The sequence below is a fragment of the Bombina bombina genome, chromosome 10 (assembly GCF_027579735.1).
Source record: "Bombina bombina isolate aBomBom1 chromosome 10, aBomBom1.pri, whole genome shotgun sequence".
Lineage (NCBI taxonomy): Eukaryota > Metazoa > Chordata > Amphibia > Anura > Bombinatoridae > Bombina > Bombina bombina.
The window spans coordinates 82,346,913-82,362,238 of NC_069508.1; the positions used below are offsets into that span (position 1 = coordinate 82,346,913).

Genomic DNA, 15,326 nt, shown 5'->3' on the forward strand with positions numbered 1-15,326 from the left:
GAACAGTCCACTAACCAGGCAATTGACTGAGAACAACGGTAAAATAGGGTGACTCATCAGTCTAAATAATTAAGGCTAGGTAATCTTATTGTTGCCTCAAGGACTATTCTCCCAGTATCCACTTTTATAATTCTCAGCAGATTACTACCGGTTGCTATCTCTGACTCTTCTTAATGACGATCTCATCATCAGAGAATTGAGGATTCTATGGGACTATCTATACACTATCCGAGGTTTAGGAGAAACATTCACCATTATTTTCTATTGTTAGTTACTCATACTGTTCCATATATAGTCACACATGTGGTTGATTACTAGCCTTTCTGGATAGATAATTGTACATGATAGGATATGGGACTTTTCTTTCTTGGATACCCTCTGATTTACTAGTACTACTGTTCCTGCAGACATTTGCATTTCAAGACTGAGTATGTAACATAATTACCTAGATATATGTGCAGCTGATAGTCATTGCATATAATTGTACCACAAGAGAGCACTCTAGGGATTTATATATCAAGTTGCTGGCATTTTAATAGCGCTTATAGTTATTGTCACCTCCGGAGCTGCCCCTAAGCCTAGTTTATATGTTAGATATTTTTTTTTTATTATTTCAATCAAGCTTTTATTAACTCAAAAACACACAGGTGTACACATAAAGAAAGGACTAATTACAGTTATCAACATACTTTCCTGCAAGTGGGTAAAGTCATCCTTTCTTACAGCTTTACAAAGTCACAAATCACATAGTTAAACGACGCTATATAGTCATAAAGTTTCTACATGACAAGATTTCTGAAAGTGCGTTAATTCTTGATCTGCTAGAATCTGAGTCCATCGATATTCTTATTGCTTGATTTATTTTTAACTTTTTTTTCTATAAAACTAACAATAAGTAAATCATGGTCTAGAATTTTTTTTTTTTTTTTATTGGGGAGTGGATGGTGCAGTAATTGTCTCACTTTACACAGGGGCACTTCTCCAGGTGACTAGCATTTCTTGGGTACCTATCTGATCAATTTTAAAGTAGTGGAATCTCTTCATCAGGAGCAGCTTCTCAACCAAGCAGTCCCAGACTTCCACTTTCTTGGGATCAGTCTTTTAGCTTCAGTGATCATAATAAGCAGTAAGGCCCGCTTGTGTATATATATTTATATATATTTTTTATAGCCCTCATCACCTGGTCCATATATAATGCTCTATACTTGATAATATTGCTTGTTTCTCCACTACAGAGTCTCCTCCCCCACTGTTGTTGACTTTTCTTTCATGTAATTAGCAAGAGTCCATGAGCTAGTGACGTATGGGATATACATTCCTACCAGGAGGGGCAAAGTTTCCCAAACCTCAAAATGCCTATAAATACACCCCTCACCACACCCACAATTCAGTTTTACAAACTTTGCCTCCTATGGAGGTGGTGAAGTAAGTTTGTGCTAGATTCTACGTTGATATGCGCTCCACAGCAAGTTGGAGCCCGGTTTTCCTCTCAGCGTGCAGTGAATGTCAGAGGGATGTGAGGAGAGTATTGCCTATTTGAATGCAGTGATCTCCTTCTACGGGGTCTATTTCATAGGTTCTCTGTTATCGGTCGTAGAGATTCATCTCTTACCTCCCTTTTCAGATCGACGATATACTCTTATTTATATACCATTACCTCTGCTGATTTTCGTTTCAGTACTGGTTTGGCTTTCTACAAACATGTAGATGAGTGTCCTGGGGTAAGTAAATCTTATTTTCTGTGACACTCTAAGCTATGGTTGGGCACTTTATTTATAAAGTTCTAAATATATGTATTCAAACATTTATTTGCCTTGACTCAGAATGTTCAACATTCCTTATTTTCAGACAGTCAGTTTCATATTTGGGATAATGCGTTTGAATCAATCATTTTTTCTTACCTTTAAAATTTGACTTTTTTTCCCTGTGGGCTGTTAGGCTCGCGGGGGCTGAAAATGCTTCATTTTATTGCGTCATTCTTGGCGCTGACTTTTTTGGCGCAAAAAATCTTTTCTGTTTCCGGCGTCATACGTGTCGCCGGAAGTTGCGTCATTTTTTGACGTTCTTTTGCGCCAAAAATGTCGGCGTTCCGGATGTGGCGTCATTTTTGGCGCCAAAAAGCATTTAGGCGCCAAACAATGTGGGCGTATTATTTGGCGCCAAAAAATATGGGCGTCGCTTTTGTCTCCACATTATTTCAGTCTCATTTTTTCTTTGCTTCTGGTTACTAGAAGCTTGTTTATTGGCATTTTTTCCCATTCCTGAAACTGTCATTTAAGGAATTTGATCAATTTTGCTTTATATGTTGTTTTTTCTCTTACATATTGCAAGATGTCTCACGTTGCATCTGAGTCAGAAGATACTTCAGGACAATCGCTGTCTAGTGCTGGAACTACCAAAGCTAAGTGTATCTGCTGTAAACTTTTGGTAGCTATTCCTCCGGCTGTTGTTTGTATTAATTGTCATGACAAACTTGTTAAAGCAGATAATATTTCCTTTAGTAATGTACCATTGCCTGTTGCAGTTCCCTCAACATCTAAGGTGCAGAATGTTCCTGATAACATAAGAGATTTTGTTTCTGAATCCATCAAGAAGGCTATGTCTGTTATTTCTCCTTCTAGTAAACATAAAAAATCTTTTAAAACTTCTCTCTCTACAGATGAATTTTTAAATGAACATCATCATTCTGATTCTGATGACTCTTCTGGTTCAGAGGATTCTGTCTCAGAGATTGATGCTGATAAATCTTCATATTTATTTAAAATGGAATTTATTCGTTCTTTACTTAAAGAAGTACTAATTGCTTTAGAAATAGAGGATTCTGGTCCTCTTGATACTAATTCTAAACGTTTAGATAAAGTGTTTAAATTTCCTGTGGTTATTCCAGAAGTTTTTCCTGTTCCTAATGCTATTTCTGAAGTAATTTCCAGAGAATGGGATAAATTGGGTAATTCATTTACTCCTCCTAAACGTTTTAAGCAATTATATCCTGTGCCGTCTGACAGATTAGAATTTTGGGACAAAATCCCTAAAGTTGATGGGGCTATTTCTACCCTTGCTAAACGTACTACTATTCCTACGTCAGATGGTACTTCGTTTAAAGATCCTTTAGATAGGAAAATTGAATCCTTTCTAAGAAAAGCTTATCTGTGTTCAGGTAATCTTCTTAGACCTGCTATATCTTTGGCTGATGTTGCTGCAGCTTCAACTTTTTGGTTGGAGACTTTAGCACAACAAGTAACAGATCATGATTCTCATAATATTATTATTCTTCTTCAGCATGCTAATAATTTTATCTGTGATGCCATTTTTGATATTATCAGAGTTGATGTCAGGTTTATGTCTCTAGCTATTTTAGCTAGAAGAGCTTTATGGCTTAAAACTTGGAATGCTGATATGTCTTCTAAATCAACTCTACTTTCCATTTCTTTCCAGGGTAACAAATTATTTGGTTCTCAGTTGGATTCCATTATCTCAACTGTTACTGGTGGGAAAGGAACTTTTTTTACCACAGGATAAAAAATCTAAGGGTAAAAACAGGGCTAATAATCGTTTTCGTTCCTTTCGTTTCAACAAAGAACAAAAGCCTGATCCTTCATCCTCAGGAGCAGTTTCAGTTTGGAAACCATCTCCAGTCTGGAATAAATCCAAGCCTTCTAGAAAGGCAAAGCCTGCTTCTAAGTCCACATGAAGGTGTGGCCCTCATTCCAGCTCAGCTGGTAGGGGGCAGGTTACGTTTTTTCAAAGAAATTTGGATCAATTCTGTTCACAATTTTTGGATTCAGAACATTGTTTCAGAAGGGTACAGAATTGGTTTCAAGATGAGACCTCCTGCAAAGAGATTTTTTCTTTCCCGTGTCCCAGTAAATCCAGTGAAAGCTCAAGCATTTCTGAATTGTGTTTCAGATCTAGAGTAGGCTGGAGTAATTATGCCAGTTCCAGTTCTGGAACAGGGGATGGGGTTTTATTCAAATCTCTTCATTGTACCAAAGAAGGAGAATTCCTTCAGACCAGTTCTGGATCTAAAAATATTGAATCGTTATGTAAGGATACCAACGTTCAAAATGGTAACTGTAAGGACTATCTTGCCTTTTGTTCAGCAAGGGCATTATATGTCCACAATAGATTTACAGGATGCTTATCTACATATTCCGATTCATCCAGATCATTATCAGTTCCTGAGATTCTCTTTTCTGGACAAGCATTACCAGTTTGTGGCTCTGCCGTTTGGCCTAGCTACAGCTCCAAGAATTTTTACAAAGGTTCTCGGTGCCCTTCTGTCTGTAATCAGAGAACAGGTTATTGTGGTATTTCCTTATTTGGACGATATCTTGGTACTTGCTCAGTCTTTACATTTAGCAGAATCTCATACGAATCGACTTGTGTTGTTTCTTCAAGATCATGGTTGGAGGATCAATTTACCAAAAAGTTCATTGATCCCTCAGACAAGGGTAACTTTTCTGGGTTTCCAGATAGATTCAGTGTCCATGACTCTGTCTTTAACAGACAAGAGACGTCTAAAATTGATTTCAGCTTATCGAAACCTTCAGTCACAATCATTCCCTTCGGTAGCCTTATGCATGGAAATTCTAGGTCTTATGACTGCTGCATCGGACGCGATCCCCTTTGCTCGTTTTCACATGCGACCTCTTCAGCTCTGTATGCTGAATCAATGGTGCAGGGATTACACAAAGATATCTCAATTAATATCTTTAAAACCGATTGTACGACACTCTCTAACGTGGTGGACAGATCACCATCGTTTAATTCAGGGGGCTTCTTTTGTGCTTCCGACCTGGACTGTAATTTCAACAGATGCAAGTCTCACAGGTTGGGGAGCTGTGTGGGGATCTCTGACGGCACAAGGAGTTTGGGAATCTCAGGAGGTGAGATTACCGATCAATATTTTGGAACTCCGAGCAATTTTCAGAGCTCTTCAGTCTTGGCCTCTTCTGAAGAGAGAATCGTTCATTTGTTTTCAGACAGACAATGTCACAACTGTGGCATACATCAATCATCAAGGAGGGACTCACAGTCCTCTGGCTATGAAAGAAGTATCTCGAATTCTGGTTTGGGCGGAATCCAGCTCCTGTCTAATCTCTGCGGTTCATATCCCAGGTATAGACAATTGGGAAGCGGATTATCTCAGTCGCCAAACGTTGCATCCGGGCGAATGGTCTCTTCACCCAGAGGTATTTCTTCAGATCGTTCAAATATGGGAGCTTCCAGAAATAGATCTGATGGCGTCTCATCTAAACAAGAAACTTCCCAGGTATCTGTCCAGATCCCGGGATCCTCAGGCGGAAGCAGTGGATGCATTATCACTTCCTTGGAAGTATCATCCTGCTTATATCTTTCCGCCTCTAGTTCTTCTTCCAAGAGTAATCTCCAAGATTCTGAAGGAATGCTCGTTTGTTCTGCTGGTAGCTCCGGCATGGCCTCACAGATTTTGGTATGCGGATCTTGTCCGGATGGCCTCTTGCCATCCGTGGACTCTTCCGCTACGACCAGACCTTCTGTCGCAAGGTCCTTTTTTCCATCAGGATCTCAAATCCTTAAATTTAAAGGTATGGAGATTGAACGCTTGATTCTTAGTCAAAGAGGTTTCTCTGACTCTGTGATTAATACTATGTTACAGGCTCGTAAATCTGTATCCAGAGAGATATATTATAGAGTCTGGAAGACTTATATTTCTTGGTGTCTTTCTCATCATTTTTCTTGGCATTCTTTTAGAATTCCAAGAATTTTACAGTTTCTTCAGGATGGTTTAGATAAAGGTTTGTCCGCAAGTTCCTTGAAAGGACAAATCTCTGCTCTTTCTGTTCTTTTTCACAGAAAGATTGCTAATCTTCCTGATATTCATTGTTTTGTACAAGCTTTGGTTCGTATCAAACCTGTCATTAAGTCAATTTCTCCTCCTTGGAGTTTGAATTTGGTTCTGGGGGCTCTTCAAGCTCCTCCGTTTGAACCTATGCATTCATTGGACATTAAATTACTTTCTTGGAAAGTTTTGTTCCTTTTGGCAATCTCTTCTGCCAGAAGAGTTTCTGAATTATCTGCTCTTTCTTGTGAGTCTCCTTTTCTGATTTTTCATCAGGATAAGGCAGTGTTGCGAACTTCTTTTGAATTTTTACTTAAAGTTGTGAATTCCAACAACATTAGTAGAGAAATTGTGGTTCCTTCATTATGTCCTAATCCTAAGAATTCTAAGGAGAAATCGTTACATTCTTTGGATGTTGTTAGAGCTTTGAAATATTATGTTGAAGCTACTAAGTCTTTCCGAAAGACTTCTAGTTTATTTGTTATCTTTTCCGGTTCTAGAAAAGGCCAGAAAGCTTCTGCCATTTCTTTGGCATCTTGGTTGAAATTTTTAATTCATCTTGCCTATGTTGAGTCGGGTAAAACTCCGCCTCAAAGGATTACAGCTCATTCTACTAGGTCAGTTTCTACTTCCTGGGCGTTTAGGAATGAAGCTTCGATTGATCAGATTTGCAAAGCAGCAACTTGGTCCTCTTTGCATACTTTTACTAAATTCTACCATTTTGATGTATTTTCTTCTTCTGAAGCAGTTTTTGGTAGAAAAGTACTTCAGGCAGCGGTTTCAGTTTGAATCTTCTGCTTATGTTTTTCATTAAACTTTATTTTGGGTGTGGATTATTTTCAGCAGGAATTGGCTGTCTTTATTTTATCCCTCCCTCTCTAGTGACTCTTGCGTGGAAAGATCCACATCTTGGGTAATCATTATCCCATACGTCACTAGCTCATGGACTCTTGCTAATTACATGAAAGAAAACATAATTTATGTAAGAACTTACCTGATAAATTCATTTCTTTCATATTAGCAAGAGTCCATGAGGCCCACCCTTTTTTGTGGTGGTTATGATTTTTGTATAAAGCACAATTATTCCAATTCCTTATTTTATATGCTTTCGCACTTTTTTATCACCCCACTTCTTGGCTATTCGTTAAACTGAATTGTGGGTGTGGTGAGGGGTGTATTTATAGGCATTTTGAGGTTTGGGAAACTTTGCCCCTCCTGGTAGGAATGTATATCCCATACGTCACTAGCTCATGGACTCTTGCTAATATGAAAGAAATGAATTTATCAGGTAAGTTCTTACATAAATTATGTTTTTTGGTGTTGCTGCATCATTAGCGGCCGAAGTGATGTGGCGCACAGTAATTGTTTTAATGTTAGACGTGGGGAGTCCTTTTTTTATCCTATTTTGGCTTTATTCTTAAATATTATTATCCATATTATTAGCTATATTACATATCACACCCAACGACTTACTTTCATTGGTCTACTAGACATTTAGCCCTATTTAAATAATGTTTTGGTTGGATTGATATACCTTATTGGAAGCCATACACGGGAATATTAGACTCACCAATAATCAGTCCCTACACGTCATGTCTCACTTGAGCCGTTAGTCGCCCTTTTACGTACATACAGCTTGGGCATTTACTGTTGTTTAAATTACTTACTATCCCCATGCTACTAGGTGATAAATTGTACCTACATGTTCTAATTGGTTCTCATTTTCACGCGGCAGGATCACAAATTTTTTTTCTTGCATGTGGCCACCTACCCTCTCTTCAAATCTTCAAATTGAAAAATTTCTAAGGCCCAAAAAAGGCTTGAGCAATTTAATCTATATTACTCCCTATGTGTGATATACATATTGATTGAAGTCCAAAGGTGGCTTCCTTTAGAGGTGGGAGGTATACAAATATATACGTATTACAAATCTGAGTTTGTCAGTGTCTATTTTCAGTGTGAGGGTGTCTAGCTGTTTAAGCGCAAGAGATTTTTCCTTTTAAATTTTATTGGGAATTAAGAACCTGGCTACCAGGAGGAGGCAAAGACACCCCATCCAAAGGCTTAAATACCTCTCCCACTCCCCTCATCCCCCAGTCATTCTGCCGAGGGAACAAGAAAGAGTAGGAGAAACATCAGGGTATAAATGGTGCCAAAAGAGAAATTAAATTTAGGTCCGTCCACCGGAGATACGGACGGGAGCCGTGGACTCTCCTCCCCACGATGGAAATGAAATATCAGGTAAGCATAATTTATGTTTTCCATCTAAAGGGGAGGAGAGTCCACGGCTTTATTCATTACTTTTGGGAACATATACCCAAGCTCTAGAGGACACTAAATGAAGCCAGGAGGGTAAAAGGCAGACCCTAATCTGAGGGCACCACAGCCTTTCTCCCAAAAGCCGAAGAGGCCTCATTCTTGAAGATGAAGCCACTGCTCTAGTGGAATGAGCTGTGATCAAGCTCCTCAGCCAAAAACACAAAGAAGTAGCAGAAGCCCTCTGATCCCTGCACTTCCCAGAATACACAACAAAAAGAGATGTAGATTGTCTGAAGTCCTATGTAGCCTGAAGATAGAACTTCAGGGCAAGGACCACATCTAGATTATGAAGTAACCGCTCCATCAGGGAGCTCAGCGAGTCTCCTGTGTAACTAAACAGATAATGCCGAAACCTGTCCCTTTAAGGAACTAGCAGCAAGTCCCTTCTCTATACCTTCTTGAAGAAAGGACAGAATTCTGGAAACCCTCACCTTGTGCCAATGGTATCCATGTTTCTCACACCAGGACAAGTAAGTCCTCCACAGCTTATGGTAGATGTGCCGAGTGACTGGCTTCCTTGCCTGAACTAGTGTGTCAATCACCCTTTCAGAAAAACCTCTCTTTGCTAGGACTAAGCGCTCAAACCCCATGCAGTCAGCCTCAGCGAATGGAGATTCTAAAGTTGGAAAGGACCACGTTCCAACTGATCCCTGCAACAGGGTGACCTCCACGGCGGTGAGGATGACATCCCCACCAGATTCGCAAACCACGTCCTCCGCGGCCACGAAGGAGCTATCATAATGGTCAACGATCTCTCCTGCTTTATGCATGCCACAATATGAGGTAGAAGTGGTAAGGGAGGAAAAATGTACGCTAGATCGAACCCCCAAGGCACCGCTAATACATCTATCAGTTCTGCCTAGGGTCCCTCAACCCATAACAGGTAAGTTTGCAATTGAGTCTGGACACCATGAGATCTATCTCCGGCGTCCCCCATCTGAGACAAATCTCCGCAAACACCTCGGGGTGAAGAGACCATTCACCCGGATGGAATGTTTGCCTGCTGAGAGAGTCCGATTCCCAGTTGTCCACACCCTGGATGTGGATCGCCGAAAGTGAGCAGTTGTGGGCATCCGCCCATTCCAGTATCCAAGACACCTCCCTCATTGCGAGGGAGCTCCTCATACCCCCCTGATGGTTAATTTAAGCCACCGAGATAATGTTGTCCTTCTGAAACCTTATGAAGCTGAATGCCTCCAAGCGGGGCCACGCCATCAGAGCATTGTAGATTGCTTGAAGTTCCAGGATATTTATCGGTAAAAGGGACTCCAGCCGAGACCATTTTCCCTGTGCCATTCTGGCACCACAAACAGCTCCCCATCCCGCCAGACTCGCGTCCGTGGTCACAATCTCCCAGGATGGTCCCAAGAAGGATGTCCCCATGGACAGTTGTTCCGGGCGGATCCACCAAGAGATGGGGGTCTGAGCCCGTTCATCCATGGATATCAGCTGTGAGAGATCGGAATGATCGCCATTCCACATGCATAACTGAAGAGGCCTGAGATGAAACCTGGCAAATGGAATAACGTCTATGCTGGAGACCATAAGCTCGATCACCTCCATACATTGGGCCACTGAGGGCCTCTCTGAGGATCGAAGGGCCAGAAAAATCTTCATGGACACAGAGTCTATGATCGTGCCCAGAAACACAACCCTGGTGCTGGGTACCAGGGAGCTCTTTCCGGAGTTTATCTTCCAACCATGAGATTGAAGTTACAGGAGCAGGGACCTTGAATGGTCCACTGCCTGACTGAAGGACAGCGCCTGAACCAGGATGTCGTCTAGATAGGGCGCCACTGCAATGCTCCTGGATCTGGCTACAGCAAGCAGGGCCCCGAGAACCTTCATGAAAACTCGGGGGCCATCGCCAGACCGAAAGGAATGACTACAAACTGGAAGTGCTGGTCCAGAAATGCAAATCTTAGGAACTTGAAGTGGTCCCTGTGAATTGGAACATTAAGGCAAAATGGACCTGATTGTTTCCATTTTAAACGATGGAACTGACAAAAACTTGTTTAAACACTTCAGATCCAAAATCGGGCAGAATGTGCCCTCCTTTTTTGCAACTACGAACATATTTGAATAATACCCTAGACCCCTTTCTGCAAGAGGTACTGGTATGATAACACCTAGAGAGGAAAGATCCCTCACACATCCTAGAAAGGCCTCTTTCTTCTCCGGCCTTGATGACAGGTTTGACACGAGGAATCTGCCCCTGGGAGGGAAGGACTTGAATCCTATCCTGTAGCCCTGGGAGACAACCTCCAGAACCCAGGGGTCCATAACATCCTGCAACCAGGCTTCGGAGAATAGAGATAACATGCCCCCTACTCGGTTCGTAAAACTGTGGGGGGCCACCCCTTCATGCCGACTTGGTCACAATAAACACAGGTATGAGACTTTGTCAAAGAGGGAGTACCCTCTAACGCGTCAGAATCATCCATAGCTTACGCTTTTATTAGAATAAAAGAGAAACTAACAGGCACCTTTATAACCGCCAATGGCCGGGGCACTCATCCCCTCCTATAAACTGGACTACAGAAACCACTTTGTCTCCTCCATCGCAGATCAGACCAGAAGTGAAGAACCCCACCCAGTCACACGGGTGCCTCACAGTGCCGCCCCCGCCTAAAGGAGAAAACACACAAAAAAAGGGCCGCGCAAAAACTCCCGGAAAAGAACCTGGAAGTTTCACACATTGTAGAGCCCTATCCCGCACAGCGCAGCAATGACACAATTAACAAATATCATGTATAAACCCCCCCTGTTCAATAATCCCCCTACTAGTAATATTAACCCTTGATTCTGTAAAGATAAAAAGCGCCACACTGTGGCCCTGTCTTCTATGTTAACATTGTGAATAAAATGAAACGATCTTACCAGAATCCACGCCGTGGAACAGGAACACGGCCCTTCAAGTGTGACAGGTCATAGCAGCGCTCCTGACATGGACTTGAGAGAAGAAAGCAGTCTGCGAAACTCGTCAACGCTGATTGCTGTAGGAGCTGTTAATATGGGATGGTTTAGCAAAAGAGACCCTCCCTGTATCTCCGGACTCTAACTTTCACCCAAGCCCTCACTGAGAAACCTTATAGGGCTACTTAAAACTCCTGTCCCATTGTGAAGAGTAATACCCTCCGAATCTTCGGCATCTCTCTGCCACCTTCTGTGATGAACCGAACATAAAAAGGCGCCACGTGTCTGAACTAGGCCCCAAGACAGAAGGATTTGTACCCAGTCAGGACCAGCCTGAAACAAAGGGCCCCAGCACTGTCAAGGCCACATAGTCTCCCCCTAGATGGAGGGATAAAGAACAGTCGGACAGACTTTTGTAAACAGTGCGACCACAAAATCGCAAGCATTAATTCCAGAGAAGAAATTTCCTGAAGGAAACATCACACCACAACATGAACTTTAGACCAAATAAAAATCGTCCTCACCAGATGAAAATAAAAGATAAGGCAACCCGTAGGATATTGCCCAGAAAGAACGGACAGATCCGCAGGACCAGCCCAACAGGGGTTTGAGACTTCCAAGCTCAAAACTGGAAAAGGATATACAAATAACAAAGACTATAAGAAGATTACTTCATCCGCAAGCCAGTCGAAGATTAAGACTGAGAATCCCCAGACCCATTAAGAGTGGGATCCTCCAGCAACACCAAAAACGTGCCTTAGAAGAACATGAAGGCGCGCCAGTCTAACGAAAGGCTCAACATACCTCCACCGGGACAAAAGAAAACATTGGCCCCGAAGGCTGACCCCCTGAGGCCTTAAGGGCAGTCGCTCCCCCGGAGGGCTGAACTGGACCTGGCGATCCCACGCCTGACGAACCCCAGTTAATGGAACACGGACAATATCGTAAGCACACTCACAAATATATGGCCATGTGGAACCATTTTGTAACCTCCTGTGGGAACAGACCACACTCCCTAGAAGGATAAGTAGCGTTTGGGTTACCTGTATGCGTAGTAAGAGTTGGTGGTAGGGAACTCGTCTCATGAGAAATAGAATCCCCAGAGACGGATGGCTCAGTGGGCACCTGATTGCCCAATCCCGAGAAACAGAGCACTCTAAAATGGCATTCAGAACATAACTGATGGGCATGTATCACTCGGGCCAATTCATAGTCTTCGCAAGAAGTAGTCTGAATCAGAGACATACGTCTCCAAAAAATCAGAATCCTCCATAACTGGGACACTGAATAAAAAATGGACCAATAAGAAAAATCTAAACAGCACCTTACACCCTCAATGGCTGGGGCACTCCCCACCTTCAGAGAAGCTGACACCAGCAGACCAGGATTTCTCCATCGCCACACGGTCAGGAAAGCAGAAATTAGGTCTCAAGGTAAACCGTGCAGTCCATGCAAAAGCGCGCCCGACCGTAAAGGCTATGTCACTAGACATAGGCTGTTATGTTCCAAAATAGCCATGAGCCGGAGCAACACTACACAGTAGCAGACAGAATCACATAACAAACATGATTATAAACCCCCCTGTTCAATAACCCCCTCAGGAGATATTAACCCTTCATTCCTAGATACAAAAAGGAGCCTCACTGAGACCCTATGTTTAAGTTAGCCCCTCTCGGATAAACAGTTGTAATTACAATACATCCATGATGAAAGTAAAATGAAACAATCTTACCGGAATCTACGCCGTGGAACAGGAACACGGCCCTTCAAGTGTGACAGATAGTAGCGTCGCTTCTGCCATCGACTTGAGAGAAAAAAGCAGGCAGAGAAACTTGTCAACGCTGATTGCTTGTGGAGCTGTTAATGAGTCGGGATGGTTTCGCAGAAAGACTCTCTCTGCATCTCCGGACTGTAACTTTCACACATGCTTTCACTGAGATGCTGACAGGACTACTTAAAACTCCAGTCCCATCATGAAGTGTACTACCCTCCATAAGAGACTATCGAAAACTTCTGACACTTCTCTGCCAACCTCCTGGGACGAAAGGCAAAGAATGACTGGGGGATGAGGGAAGTGGGGAAGGTATTTAAACCTTTGACTGGGGTGTGTCTGCCTCCTCCTGGTGGCCAGGTTCTGAATTCCCAAAAGTAATGATTGCAGCTGTGTACTCTTTCTATTTATGAAGAAAAAGTATATTTTATTTTATTATATAGACACTTATTTAGCTACATTATGGGCACTTTTAAATGTTTTTCTATATATGGCCCTGGGACAGATCCTTCACTATTTCCCTTGCTTTGCACGCTGTGGATTTTATTGCACTTTGTTTTTCGCACGCTGGGTTTACGCTCTTCAGGTTAGCGCATGCCCCTTAGTCTGTGGTGTCAGGTTAGCGCACATCTTTAGTTTTCCCTTGCATTGGTATACGCACAATCGCACATCGGGTTAGCTCACGGCTATGCACATGTTTTCGCCGCAATTTCTCCATTTTAACTATCAGTAGTTTGCCGTGTGTTCGGAAGTAATGCTTTTTCTCAGCTCAGCCATGCACACTGTTAAAAGCGTTTTAGGTGGGGGTAAATGGTATCCTTTCTTCTAGAGCTATTTTTAAGGGCTGTTATAGTACTTACTGCATTGCTTTGCCATATGATATAATGGAGCAGCAGGTTTCTGACCTTAAATATACCCTAGAAACTAGTCTCCTGAACACCTTTCTATTATTTATAGGTTTGCTTATTGTTTAAAAGCTGAGGTTCCCTCCTCAGCTTATTTATGTGGCTCATATTTAGATTTGTTAATGCATACAGGCTAATCGAATTCTGTTTCTTTGGGTATTAATCCACTTACTCTTTGTTCATTACAGGTTAATGTTGAGGTGGTGCTTCCTACCATGACAACCTTTATCAAGGATGCAGTATCTGAGGCTTTGGCTGCTCTCCCACCTTCAAATAAGGTCAGCTCAAATTTTACAATCCATTTTTGACCCTGAGCTCAGGGATACTTTTGTGTCTTTACTAAGTGGTGAAGCTTGCTCTGAGAATGAGGATTCCTTATATGAAGTTAAACCTGATGTTTCCGTTTTTTTGTTTAAACTTGAATACATTTGTTATCTTTTTTAAAAGCGGTTTTGATTACTTTAGGGTTTAAGATCCTAAAATTTCTGTTGATAAATCTTGTAATAGTTTAAACTCAGTTTTTAGGACTGTTGGTTACTCTCCTTGAGGTTTTCCCTTTTTCTAATGCTGTCTCTAAACCAGGAATGTGTCTTAATACTTCTGCAAGGTTTTAATATTGTATCCTTTACCTGCAGACAATCTAGAGTTATGGGAAACTGTTCCCAAAGCTGATGGGTTTTTATACCGCCTGGTTAAATATTCTTCTATTCCTTAAAATACAGTACTTATTTTAAAGACCCTTTAGACAGAAAGCTAGAATCGTTTCATAGAAGGGGCTTTTTTCCATGCTGCTTTTATTCTCGGACCACCTATTTCTATTGCTGATATGGTTGCTGTTTGTCCTATTGGAAGAACAGTCTTTCAGAACAGTTTTCTGATGAGCCTGTTAGAAAACTAATGTATTGGAAATTCCTTTATTTGTGATGCATTGTTTGATATTATGACATTTCATGTCAAACGCATGTCTTTAGCAATACTTCTTCCTCAGGATAGAAAGTATAAAGTAAGTACTAGATCTCATGATTGAAGCTTCAGGTGCAATTCCATTTGCACTATTCCACATGAGACATCTTCAGCTTTGTATGTTGCACAATGCTGCAGGTTTTATACTCGGCTGTCTTAAATGATATTTTTGGAACCCAGTACAATTTAGCCTTTAACTTGGTGGTTGAATCATCAGCCTATTATTCAGGGGCTTCTTTTGATCGTCCTACTTGCCAATCAGTGTTCTGGAACTCTGTGCAAATATTCAGGGCCTTTCAAGCCAGTATTATCTCCGTTTTCAGTCAGACATTGTCACAGCAGTGGCTTATGTCAACCATCAGGAGGGAACTTGCAGTTCCCTGGCTATTTATGGAGGCATCCAGGATTCTCGCTTGGGCAGAAATCAATTATTTTCTAAGCTCTGCAGTTCACTTTCCAGGGATGAACAATCTGGGAAGCAGTCTTTTTCAGTCATTAGTCTCTACATCCAGGAAAGTGGTCTCTTTATCAGGATGTGTTCTATCAGATTGTGGCTTTTTGGAGTCTCTCAGAAATAGATCTGATAGCCTCTCATTTAAACAACAAACTTTCCAGGTACTTTGCGAGGTCC

General features: G+C 41.8%; 1 protein-coding gene across 1 annotated transcript in view; it reads left to right on the top strand.

The window, feature by feature from the left end:
* The window catches only part of LOC128640804 (protein PRRC2C), a 1,245,292-nt gene that overhangs the window by 1,157,245 nt on the left and 72,721 nt on the right, over positions 1-15,326 (top strand). The window lies entirely within an intron of this gene.